The sequence below is a fragment of the Eulemur rufifrons genome, chromosome 24 (assembly GCF_041146395.1).
Source record: "Eulemur rufifrons isolate Redbay chromosome 24, OSU_ERuf_1, whole genome shotgun sequence".
NCBI lineage: Eukaryota > Metazoa > Chordata > Mammalia > Primates > Lemuridae > Eulemur > Eulemur rufifrons.
In genome coordinates this window covers 31261617-31275490 of record NC_091006.1, presented here as the reverse complement: position 1 = coordinate 31275490, position 13874 = coordinate 31261617, and the positions used below count along the sequence as shown (strand labels likewise).

Here is a 13874-nt window from a genome sequence, read left to right as displayed (position 1 = left end):
TCACCATCACTCCTATTTACAGAAGAGTGCTTATTTAATTCATGAGAATTTTAGAGGGTCTACAGTGTCAAGAAGTTTGTTTCTCAGCTTTCCCACAGGAGGCTCAGGATTACAGGATTCCAAGAAAGTTATTGTACTTCCTTTTGCTTTTCAGGTTCCAAAATTTTGTTGCTATTGTTTCCTCTCGCATTCTCCTAGTCTTTGTGAAAATTTTGCCTTTTGTAAAAATCCTTTTACTTTAGCTTTACTGAGGTTTCAAGAAGAAATGAAATTTAATTGTACTCTATTTGCCATCTATAACTGGAAGCCCCCTCACTCTCTTTCTTCATCACTCTTAATTCATCCCTACCACTCCACTGAAATTGCTCACTATTTACAGAATTATCAGAAACCTTCGTGTTGCCAAATGTAACGGCTGCTTTACTCTCTATTTTGACCTCTTAGTAATATGTGATATAGATGACCACTTCTGCATTTATTAAATACTTTCCTTCCTTGGTTTCTGTGACAGAACAGTTTCCTGCTTTTCCACTCATCTCACTGGCTGTTCCTTCTCTAATTAATACTGGCATGTGCCAAGGCTGAATGCTTCTCAATCTGTGCATACTTCCTAGAAAATATCGTCCAGACACATGAGTCTCAAATCCATACCCCTAGACCAGATTTTGAAATGCAGGGTCATATATCCAACTGCCTTTTTGAGATTTCCACAGATTTTACAGGTATCCAAAATATCATATACTCAAAACATAAACACAACTTTCTTTTGTAAATTTGCTTCTCTCCCAGTTTTCTTTTCCAACCTGACCTCCATATACGCTCCCGATAATTTACTCCACTCCAATCACATCTGCTCTGTTCCCTAAGCATTCCATCATCATTCTTGTCCCCAATGCCTATACAGCTCTCTTCTCTCAGATCTTCACATGGCTGACACCTCTTCCCGTTCAGATTTCAACCAAAATGCCCCATTTTCAATGACACCTTCTCTGACTACCTAATGGATGCAGTTACCAGTCTCTATCACGTTATCCATTTTAAATCTCTGCATAATACTGAACACAAATTTCTCATTTATTTGATTATTTGTCTTGCTCTAGAATGCAATCCTCATGAGAGCAGGGACAGCTTCTGTCTTGTTCACTGTATTCTCAGTATCTAAAATATCTGAACACAGGTGGTATTCAATGTTTTGTGATAAATTAACATAAAAGGACAATTTTTAAATAAAAGTTTCCTCAAGTTAGTCTGCCAAAATAGTTCACAGATTCTTTTATATGTTTTTCAGGAAAAATATCATTCTATGATGCATTCTAAGATGCACCTTTCTTTACCTTTTGTACTTTTTGGATCTTTGGACTGATTCTTCAAAAAACTGTAAGTTCAGGGTATTCTTCTATATGACCAACCATGAGTGTCAGAATTCTGTTTAAACAAGAAAAAAAAATATTAGATTTATTCAACTTATAAAGAAGTTTATCATGAAAAAAGGTTTTAAATTCATTTTTAAACATAACAAAATTTACAACTCTGTCACAAAAATATATATAACAAATTTTAAGTCCTACAAATTGTTTCTAAAAGAAAACAAAATAACTTAAGATCACGAATCAACCAAAACAAACACTTTTAATTCTGGTATAGAAATTAAAATACAAAAGTACAAAAATAACAATAACTATAAAATATATTAATGAATATGCAATACAAAAAATATAATTTGTGACATCAATAATAAAGTGGGGGGCTAAAAGAGAATTTTTATATATGCAACCGTAGTTATCAGCTTAAATAAATTGTTATAACTATAATATGTTTTATAAATAAGCTTGTGGTAATCACAAAGAAAATACTTAGAGGATTCACAAAAGAAAATGAGAAATGAATTAAAGCATAACATACATAAAAATCAACGTAACAAAGAAAAACAGCAGGAAACGAGAAGAGGAGCAAAAGAGCTACAAGACAGAAAACAAACTGTTCCCTATCAGTAATTACTTTAAATGTAAATGGGTTAAACTTCACAATCAAAAGACATACAGGGGCTGAATAGGTTAAAAAAAACAAGATTCAACTATATGTTGTTTACAAGAGACTAACTTCAGATTTAAGAACACACATAGGCTGAAGGTGAAAGAATGGAAAAAGATATTCCACGCAAATGGTAACCAAAAAAGAGCATGAGTGGCCACACTTTAACAGACTAAATAGACGTTAAGTCAAATACTGTCACAAGAGACAAAGAAGGACATTATATTATATAATAATAAAAGGGTCAATTCACTAGGAGGAATAGCAATTATAAATACATATATGTACCTAACATCAGGGCAAACATCAACAGAACTGAAGGGTGAAATGGCAACACAATAGTAGCAACACAATACCCCGCTTTCAACATAGGAAAGATCATCCGACAGAAATCAGTAAGAAAGAGCAGACTTCAACACCACTACAGTTCAGTCATCGGTCAGTATCTGAGGGAGACTGCTTCCAGAACACCCCTCAAATACCAAAATCCACAGATACTCAAATCCCTTATATAAAATGGTATGTATTTGCATATAACCTAAACACCCCCTCCTATATACTTTAAATCATCTCTAGATTACTTATAATGCCTAATACAATGTAAATGCTATGTAAATAGTTGATATACTGTATTAATTTTTTTATTTGTATTATTTCTTATTGACCACCCCCCCAATATTTTCAATCCACAACTGGTTGAACCTGCAGATATGGAAGCTGTGGATAAAAGAGGCCAACTGTATAAACCAAATGGACCTAACAGACACACAGAACATTTCACCCAACCATAGCAGAATACATATTCTTCTCAAGTACACACAGAACATTATCTAGGACAAATCACATAATAGGTCACAAAACAAATTTTAACAAATTTAAAAACACTGAAATCATACCAAGTATCTTCTTTGGCCACAATGAAATGAAAATAGAAAATATCAGAAGGAAAACTGGAAAATTCACAAAGAGATGAAAACTAACCAACATCCTTTCAAAAGCCAAAGAATCAAGGAAGCATTCAAAAGGAAAATCACAAAATATCTTGAGACAAATAAAAATGAAGACAAAACATACCAACATTTATGGGATGCAGCAAAAGTAGTCTAAGAGGGAAGTTTGTAACAGTAGATGCCTACATTAAAAATTAAGAAAGATCTCAAACAACCTAACTTTACCTCTCAAGGAACTAGAAGAAGAAGAACAAACTAAGTCCACAGTTAGCAGAAGGAAGGAAACAATAAAAGACCAGAACATAAATAAGAAAATAGTAAATAGAAGAAAACACAACTAAGAGTTGTTTTTCTTGAAAAGATCAACAAAATTGACAAACCTTTAGCTACAATAAGAAAAAAAGAGAGAAGACTCAAATAAAATCAGAAATGAAAGGGGAGACATTACAACTGATACTACAGAAAAAAGATTATTAGAGATTAGCATAATAATCATTAATACATACCAACAAACTGGATAACCTAGAAGAAATGGATAAATTCCTAGAAATATATAACCTACCAAGACTGGATCACAAAGAAATAAAAAAACTGAACAACCCTACAACTTGTAAGTATAGTGGATCAGTAATCAAAAATTTCCCAACAAAGAAAAGCTCAGGACCATATACATCGCTTCACTGAAGAATTCTACCAAACACTGAAAGAAAAATTAACACCAATCCTCCTCAAATGCTTCCAAAGAACTGAAAAGGAAACACTTTAAAACTTACTCCAAAAGGCCAGCATTATGCTGATACAAAAGCCAAAGACACAACAAGAAAAAACTAAAGGCCAATATTCCTGATGAATATTGATTAAAAAAAAAAAATCCTCAACAAAATACTAGCAAACCAAATTCAACAGCACATTAAAAGTATCATATAACATGACAAAGTGGGATTTATCCCTGGGATTAAAGCATGATTCAAAATACAAAATCAATGTGATATGCCACATTAACACATGAAGGACAAAAATCACATGATTATCTCAATCGATGCAGAAAAGCATTTGACAAAATTCAATACCCTATTCATGATAAAAACACTAAACAAATTAGGAATAGAAGGATTTGCAAACTAAGAATAGAAGAAATTTCCCTTTCTTAAAAAAAAAAAAATTTGTGAGATACATCAATAGCTTGATAATATTTAATACAGGCCCAGTAATTTCACTTTGAGAAACAAAATAATCAGAGATGTATCCAAAGTTTTATATTCATTTAAAAATAGGAAACCTAGAATTATTTAAAAATAGGAAACCTAGAAAGAATTTAAATGTCCAATTGCAGTAATAGTAGCATCAAAATATATCAAACACAAACCCAAATATACCAAAAGTATCAACTGTGCTTGCTCCTAATTATTAATAGTTCATGGAAAATGTTTCCTACTTTTTTTTATTTCAGAATATTATGAGGGTACAAATGCTTTAGTTACATGGATTGCTTTTGTACTGCTTGAGACAAAGTTGTAACTGTGCCCATCACCCAGATAGTGTACACTGTACCCATTAAATATGACTTCACCCAAACTCTCCTCCCTCCTCCCTCCCACCTGCTTGATTTCCTTTGAGTTTCACTTCCTACTGTGCACATAAATGCAGTTTGGTTAATTCCAATTTAACAGTGAGTACATGTGGTGTTTGTTTTTCCATTCTTGCAATACTTCACTTAGGAGAATAGTCTCCAGTTCCATCCAGATTGTTACAAAAGATACTAGATCACCATTTTTTTATGGCTGGGTAGTACTCCATGGTATATACACCACATTTTATCAACCCACTCATGAATTGATGGACACTGGGGTTGATTCTACATCTTTGTGACTGTCAATTATGCTGCAATAAACATTTGAGTGCAAATGTCTTTTTGATAAAATGCCTTTTTTCCTTTGGGTAAATACCCAGTTGTGGGACTGCTGGATCAAATGGCAAGTCTACTTTTAGTTCTTTCAGGAATCGCCATACTATTTTCCAAAGAGGTTGTACTAGTTTGCAGTCTGACAGTGTATGTGTTCCTTTCTCTCCACATCCATGCCAGCATATATTGTTTGGGGACTTTCTGATAACAAGTCATTCTCACTAGAGTTAAGTGATATCTCATTGTGGTTTTTAATTTGCGTTTCTCTGATGATTAGTGATTTTGAACATTTTTTCATGTTTATTGGTCATGAGTCTATCGTCTTTTGAAAAGCTTCTGTTCGTGTCTTTTGCCCACTTTTTAATGGGGTTGTGTGATTTCATTTCTAGCTGATTTGCACGAGTTCTTTGTAGATTCTGGTTATTACCTCTTTATCAGATGTATAGCATGCAAATGTTTTCTCCCATTCTGTAGGTTGTCTGCTCACTCTGCTGATTGTTTGCTTGGCTTTGCAGAAGCTTTTTAATTTAATCAAGTACCACTTGTTAATTTTTCTTCTTGTTGTTATTGCCACTGGGATCTTCTTCATGAATTCTTTGCCTAGGCCAGTATCTAGAAGTTTTTCCACATTTTCTTCTAGAATTCTTAGGTTTCATGTTTTAGATTTAAGTCTGTTATCCATATTGAATTAATTTTAGTGAGTGGTGACAGATATGGACGCTGTTTCAATTTTCTACACTTTGAGTCTGAAAGAGTCCTTGTGGGTTAGATGTGTTTCCTGGAGACAGCAGATACTTGGCTTGTATTTTTTTTATTCAGACAACCTATGTCTCTTGAGTGGGGAATTCAAGCCATTCACATTTATTGAAAAAATTGATAAGTTGTATGCATTTCTGTTCATCCTATTTGGTAGAACCTTATTGCTTTGTTTTACTTCTTAAACTATTATTTTATATGGGCTCTGAGCTTTAGTTTTTGGGTGATTTTACCCTGGTGAGTGTCTATTGTGCTGATTGATAAATAATGCAGATCAAGTACTTTCTGCAGGTCTGGTCTGGTCTTGACAAATTCCCTCAGTGTTTGCTTGTGTGAAAAAGTCTTTACTTCTCCCTCATATAAGCAACTTAGTTTTGCAGGATACAAAATTCTAGGATGACCATTATTCTGTTTGAGACTGAGAATGGGGCCCCCAATCCCTTCCGGCTTGTAAGGTCTCAGTTGAGAAGTCCACAGTTAGCCTGATGGGCGTTATCTGCTGTTTTTGCCTTACAACTTGAGGAGGTCCTCCTTCATATTTTCTACTGTTTAACACTTTCTAAAATTTCTCCCATGAACATGTATTACTTTTACAATTAGAAAATTTAAGTGTTGCCTTTTTTCTTCTTGTTTTAACTGTTCAATACTACAGTCCTAGCTATACATAAGGAAGCTAATAAAATACATGTTTATCTATTTCAGAGGAGAAAAACATGAGTAACAGAGACTATTTTCCTATATAGTAACTTATTTTAGTGGAAAAAACCTTAATTTCATCTACTTAATGATAATTTTAAGTTAAGTTCAGTGCCTAGCACTGAAACTACAATAAATTTTTTCTAACCTGATAACCTACCTACTGACCCACTGACCTACTTCAGAATTTAGGTTTGTTAAATCTGAAATCACAGATATTTTGGGGACTGATGGATCTATTAACATTAATTAAAAGTAGTGCTGAAATTTAATTGGCTGGTATAATACAAAAAAACCAAGTAACAATCCTTAATAATGTTTATCACCATTTATGAAAAAGTCTACCTTGCTTCTGCAGATTACTAAGTTTGCATTATAACTGAAAAGATAATTATTTCTAAAAGAACAAGCATTTTAACTTGCAAAGGGCCAAATACTTTTTAAATTAATTGTTTAATGTACAAGGAAAAAATGAAATTAAACAGTAATTCTCAATGTACTTGATACTGAATGGGAACATTAGCCTATCTCTACAACTGATGTAAAATACTAGCAAAATGAAAGATATCCTTGATTTTACAGCAGTTCCTAAGACCAACTTAAATTGAAAATTGACCTGTATGAAAAAGAATTATATCCCAAACCAAAGTTTTATGAACCAGACAGGATTCTGGCTCAAAACAAATATCAACTGACACTAGAATTCTAGCCTGTCAAATATTAAGATGTAAGATATTTATGAAACCTCATTAAATAAACAAAAACTAAATCATTAATACAGCTCTCTTAGTGGGACATAAGACTATTCCAATTATTCAACTATATTTCTTCAAATAAAGTCTGAGCTTCCTATTGATATAACGGACTGATCTTGCCCACAGAATATATGAGTACTTTATCTCCTTTTCAGAGATGAGACTGAGGCCTGAGCCTGTCCCCAGCATCAAATAAGCCTCACATAAAAGCGGAAGGTGCAGGGAGAGCTCAAGCCTCAGAATGAACCACACACTGAACTAGGTACCATAACCCTGAACCTAATACCACCCTACACCTGCCTCTATATTAATACCAGTAGGTAGAAAGAGGGAGCCCTGTGGTAGGCAGAATAACAGCCTCCCAAGAATGTCCATGCCCTAATCCTTGGAACCTGTGAATATGCTGTAATACCTCACACGGCAAAAAAAGGATTCTGTGGGTGTGATTAAGATTAAGGACCTTGAAATGGGGAGATTATCCTGGATTATCCAGGTGGGTCCAAAGTAATCACATGAATTCTTAAAAACAAAGGACCTTTCCTGGCTGTGGTCAGAGATACCAGACAGAAGGGTAAAAAAAAGATGCAAAGTTGCTGGCTTTGAAGGTGAAAGAAGCTGGCATCAAGCCAAGAAATTCAGGCAGCTTCTAGAAGCTTGAAAACATAAAGAAACAGATTCTCCCCTGAAGCCTCCAGAGAGGAATGCAGCCCTTGATTTTAGCCCAGTGAGACCCCCTGTTGGACTTCTGAGCTACAAAACTAAAACAATAAATTTGCATTGCTTGAATCTATTAAATTTGTGGTAATTTATACGGTAGCAACAGAAAATTAATATACAATCTGACTGCTCTTGACAAATATGCCGCTCACAAACCTCTCCCCCTCAACATTTACAATAATACGCCTAGGAGACCATCAACACTCATCAATCCATCATGCCCTGCATTCCTTTTATATTGGTCACCAGAAGCCCAACACTCCCAGGTCATCCTCCACCCCTGTACTCTCATCTGTATATACTCTCTATATCCCCACACCGACCCCTTTTCTCTTCCTTCCCCAATTTCCAAAATTCTTTCGCTGTGTCTTCCGGAACTCATGGTATAAATCATCATCAAAATATCCTATTTCCTCAGTATTGTTGCACTCTCTCTCTCTACCTTTCTTGCACCAACTGAAATGTCACTCTCTCCTACAATTTTACTCTAGCTCCAGACCTTTCAAATAATGGCTGTTTTCTCTTCCACATCTCAGATGACCAGGCCCTGGAGGTGGGATGGGCTTCCTTGTTCCTCATTGCCATTTCTGAATTATTCTCCTTTCTCTGCTCCCTAAAACCCCTGGCTTTGAATCTCATGCCACCAGACTATTATCACAGCTATTATATGTTATGGTCACTCACAACCCCCCAGGACAAGCTCCCTCACTCTACAAGGGGCACTACCTTCTCCAATACCTCTTTTGTCACAGTTTTGGATTTCAGCATACACAGAGTGATCCCCTCAAGATCCTGGCCTGTCAGTTCTCTGATCTCTTCCTCTGCAACAATTTTGTGCTCCACCCTACCTCCCACTCATTCCCCTAGTGTTACTCTAGAATTCACCATTACCAGTAATCATATTCTTAATTCTAATCCTCCATATTCTCAATTTTAAACACCTTACCTTTCCCTTTCTCTCTCACGTAAGCTGGGATAGCATGTGATCTACGTGATGCAAAAAGACAAAAACATTAGCTATTAAAAAAAAAAAACTATCGATATAGCTTTAATGTATTTATGTTTGGCTTTTACAGGGAAGGAAAAACCTGTCTCAGCTTCTTAATCCTTGCTGGGCCCTCAGTTTCTCATCCCAGTAAAGGCACAAAGGGGCAAAGCAAGTTTATTTAAGAAGATCAGGAAAACCAAATATAGTGATTGGTTTATATAATTGGTTAGGTTATTCATCATCCTCTATCATAAATGTTTCATTCTTTTCCATGTTTGTATAAACTCCAGCCTTCCTTTTTGCCATTGAGTCCTTTGTACTTTTATCAGACAGACAAGCCATTTCAGGAGCCATTCCATGGCAAAACGGAATGGTTGCTTATGACTAATTTAGCTCAAGCTGTGCTGATGATAGAGACTTCTTGGCTCACGCCTGTAATCCTAGTATTCTGGGAGGCTGAGGCAAAAGGATCGCTTGATGCCAGGAGTTCAAGACCAGCCTGAGCCCTGAGCAAAAGTGAGACCCCATCTCTACTAAAAACAGAAAAAATTAGCCAGGTGTGGTGGCATGTGCCTGTAGTGCCAGTTACTTGGGAAGCTGAGGGAGGAGGATCACTTGAGCCCCAGAGTTTGAGATTGCTGTGAACCATGGCACTCCAGCCCAAGCAACAGAGCAAGACTCTGTCTCAAAACAAAAACAAACAACAAAACACAACAAAAAACCTTTTTAAAATTCCAATTTATAGTATTCACTAATACAGGCATGGGTAATGCAAATAATGAACTTTTTGAGGCAAAACCAATGCTTCTGAAGATTACTTATTTTATCACATCAGTTTTCCTTTCTAGCCTTAGTCTACTTCTCCAGCCTCATCTCCCATTCTACCCTCACTGTACATGTAATTCCCTATTCTCTAGCTATACTAATCATGTCACCATTCCTATGAAGTAGAAAATAAAGCTCCCTGGGCAAATAAAGGCCTGCCCATCAGTGCCAAAGTAGTTTCAACTACTATATCATGTCATCCATAAATGGTCTGGTATGTATGTATAAATTACAAGGACTTTTAAAAAACATAACCACAACATCATACCCTAAAACATTTTCAAAAGATGTGTAAGAATTCTATACACAAAATAAAACATTCTGAGAAAATTATAAAAATGTCTAAATATCTGGAGGTACACAACCTCATTAATGTACTAGAAGTCTCATACTGAAAGATGTCCAGTATATCCAAATTGATCTATAGACTACATTAAACTAGTCAAAATCCCAGCAGGTTTGAGCAGGGGGGAGGGGGTTGCTGGACAAGCTAAGTGCAAAATTTTTACTAAAATTCAAAGGACCAAGAAAAACGAAGGCCATTTTGAAAAAAGTTAGAGGATTTAATCTATCAGGTATTAAGACTAATTATAAAGCTACAATAATTAAAAGAGTATAGCTCTGGCACAACAAGATCAATGGAAGAGAATACAGTCCAAAAATAAATTTATTAATAAACAGCCACCTGAATTACAACAAAAGCACTACTGCATTATAGTAAAGAAAGGATAGTCTTTTCAATAAATATGAATACTACTGTAACTGGATTTCCATATGGAAAATAAAATGAACCATGGAGCCTACCACATACTATACATAAACCTAAATGCAACAGTGAAACAGTCAAGTTTATAAAAGAAAACAGAAGAATATCTTCTCGGCAAAGATTTCTTACACAAAACACAAAAAGCACTAACCATAGAAGAATAATTTGATAAAACAGATTTTATTAAAATTAAGAAATTATCTTAATCAAGACACACTATATTAAAAGAGTGAAGAAGCAAGCCAAACACTGGGAAAGATATCTTTAATACTTAATCCAACAAACAACTGAAATTATTGATTTCTTGGGTAATCAAGAACCCAATAGAAAAATGGGCAAAAGACAGGTATTTCTCAAAAAAGGATATTCAAATGGTCAAACAAGCATTTGAAAATGTGCTAAATTTTTAAGTCATCAGGGAATTATGAATAAAAACGACAATACATTTTCACTACATATGTACCAAGAGAGCTAAAATTTAATTTAATTTAAAACACTAATAATTTCAAGTGTTGGTGAGGATGTGGAGCAAGGAGAACTCTTGCACATTGCTGATGAATGTGTAAATTGATTTAACTGATTTGGAAAATAGGAGAATCTGCTAAAGCTAAACAGCCAAATACCCTATGACCCAGCAATTTCACTCTCAGATGTTTACCAAATAGAAATGTGTATAAGTATGGACCAAAAGAAATGCTCAAGAATGTTACTGCAGTATTATTCATAATAGACAAAAACTGGAAACAACCCAAATGTTCATCCCAGTAGAACGGATAAATTGTGATACATCCACACGATGAGGTGTTTCACACCAATGAAAGAAAAGGTGAACTACTGCCACATGCATCAACATGGATAACTCATAAACAAGATTTAAAAAAGCCAGACATAGAATTCAAAAATAAACAATACTAAATGAATAGTGAATGAAGTCACATCACAATAATAGTTACCTTTGGAAGTGTGTAATAACTGTCAGGGGGCATGAAGGAGGCTCCTGGGTTGATGAAAATGCCCTATATCTTGTTTTTGGTAATGGTTAAACAGGTGTTGACTTCATAAAAATTCATCAAAATGACACTCAGGATTTGTGTACTTTATGTGTGTCATAATTCAACAGAAGAGTAAAAAAATAGTTAGCAATACCATATCAGTCCCTTGATATTTTTTTTTATTTAATTTTTTTGTTGTTATATCACTTGTCCAAAAAATTTAAAAGTCTAGTAAAGCTAAGTTCCTACACATCAGTCTACCTGTTACTTGGGTGGTAAAGGTCATATTTACTTCCTTTCTCAACACTATTACTAAAGAATCGTCTTAGTATATGGATCCTTTCAACATCATGAGGGCAAGAGAAAGTCTAGTTTGAAGCTAAAGCTATCCGCTACACACAAACTAGAAAATTCTAACATGGCAGATTTTCTTAATGTAAATATAAATGATAGATTTTTCTATGTTAAGTTCCAGATCACTGATTTCCACAGTATCTATTTGGCAAAAAGAGGTTAAAAAAACTTGAGGATTCTGAAGCTTAGCATCTAAGCCTAGTTTTAGCTAGAATTGAAAACACTCAACAAATCAAGGCAATGTGTCACCATAAGGTTGTTACGAGAACGAAATAAATTATTAAAATGTAAAGTGCTTAGAATGTAATGCCTGGAACAAAGGCATTATAAAATTTTTAAATGCTCAAAAAAGGTCTGCAATTATTAATACCATTCTGAGAAACACTATAATAGATCCTTATTCTTGAATTTCCTTCAAAATATGACAAATATATAATTCTAAAACCAGACCCACTTAAAACAAAGGATTTTTATGGAGCTAAGGGAATACTTAATCGAGTTTTAAAGCAATTAGCTGAAGTGAACATTAAAGAAAAGTACAGAATAAAGATTTAATAAGTTGTACCTAGAATTTTTAAAGTTCTAAATCATGCTAGTTGGTATTTAACCACCACCTTATGATTGAAATAACTGATGAGACAATCAGGAAAAATACTGCTAATACAAAGACCTTATCTTTGCATGGCATTTTTTACATTTGCAAAGTTGTATTTCATTTTATCACATTATTATAAAATAATTAAACTTATTTTATAAAACTATTTATAAGTCATAAACTCATTAAATCTAGTAAAGAATCACAGAACAAGGCATCTGCACTGTGACCACATAATCATAAACCACCCAATAAAAAAACCTCTGCTCAATAATAGTACCACCATGTAAATAAGAGTATGTGTGAAAGCAGTTTGAAAAAGAAAATACAAAGACTACAAGTGCATTTTTAATGGAAGTAAGTGTTAATTTAAAAGTAACAGTAATTGGACATAATTTCCAGTTTTATATATAGCTGCTAAAAATGTTTCTTTAAACACTTTACATGGAATCATTGGAACATCCAGAATAAAGAACTCCCGTATACGCTACATCCAGATTCACTGTCAACATTTTACATTCTTTTCTTTATTACATATAAACATGTTTTCTGAACCAGTTTAGAGTAAGATGTATATATCATGTACTGTTACCTCTAAACACTTCAATTGTACCTCCTAAGAACAGAAACATTCTCTTAAATAACCACAGTATAATTACTAACTTTAGGAAATGTAAAAATTATAAAATATTTTAATGTGATGTCTATTTTCCAATTTTTTTGAGAAAAAAATGTCCTCCAGAACTTTTTTCCTCCTCCAGCACAGAATCCAGGGCAGGGTCACGCACTGCATTTAGCTGTCATGTCTACCTGGACTCCTTTAATCTGAAACAGTTTTCCTCCACTAAATATCTTTTGTTTTGCTTTGAAACTGGGTTTTGCTACATTGCCTAGGCTGGGCTAAAGTGATCCTCCCTCCTCAGCCTCCTGAGTAGCTGGGAGTACCTTTTAAACCACCTTATCTTTACATGGTATTATGCAAGATTTTAAAAGTTGAGTTCTTAAACAAACTATATAGGGAAGTTACACTAAAAAGAAAAAAAAAAGAGGTTAAGTGGAAGAGTTGGGAAAAGTTCAGAAGACTTAGATAAAAATATGTAAATCTTCCTATCTAAGAGTGGCTTTTGGTATACAGTCTATACATTTTGAAGCTTTGTAGTGAGGAGGCTTCTAGGTTTCTTTGAGATTGGCAACTCTTAGATTAGTGGTTTATCTTGTCTCTTAAGATTTCAAAAAATAACATCGTCAATTTATACAAATAAATCTGGCCAACGATTTGATGGCTATTTGTAAAGAATGGATCTAGGAAAATCACTACTTTTACCAAAATTCCCTCCTCCAGTTAATGAAAACACACAATCCCAATAAGCAACCCTTTAAAGAAAATGGAATTACTGTGATCATGCACAGACATAATAGATGTTGGAATTAGAACATACTTTGTTCTTTCACTCAACAAACATTTACTATGTGCCGACTATGTGCTAGGCTTATACTAGCTGTGGGGGATCCAGTAGTGAACAAAGAAAGCATGGTACCCACTCTT

At 34.4% G+C, this 13874-nt stretch overlaps 1 protein-coding gene across 1 annotated transcript in view; it reads right to left on the bottom strand.

Moving 5' to 3' along the window:
* Positions 1-13874, bottom strand: part of CLOCK (clock circadian regulator) — a 91180-nt gene that overhangs the window by 54486 nt on the left and 22820 nt on the right. Inside the window, exon 3 of the mRNA XM_069458565.1 lies at positions 1335-1425. The gene's annotated coding sequence lies outside the window, so the exon portion shown is untranslated. The remainder of the gene's footprint in view (positions 1-1334; positions 1426-13874) is intronic.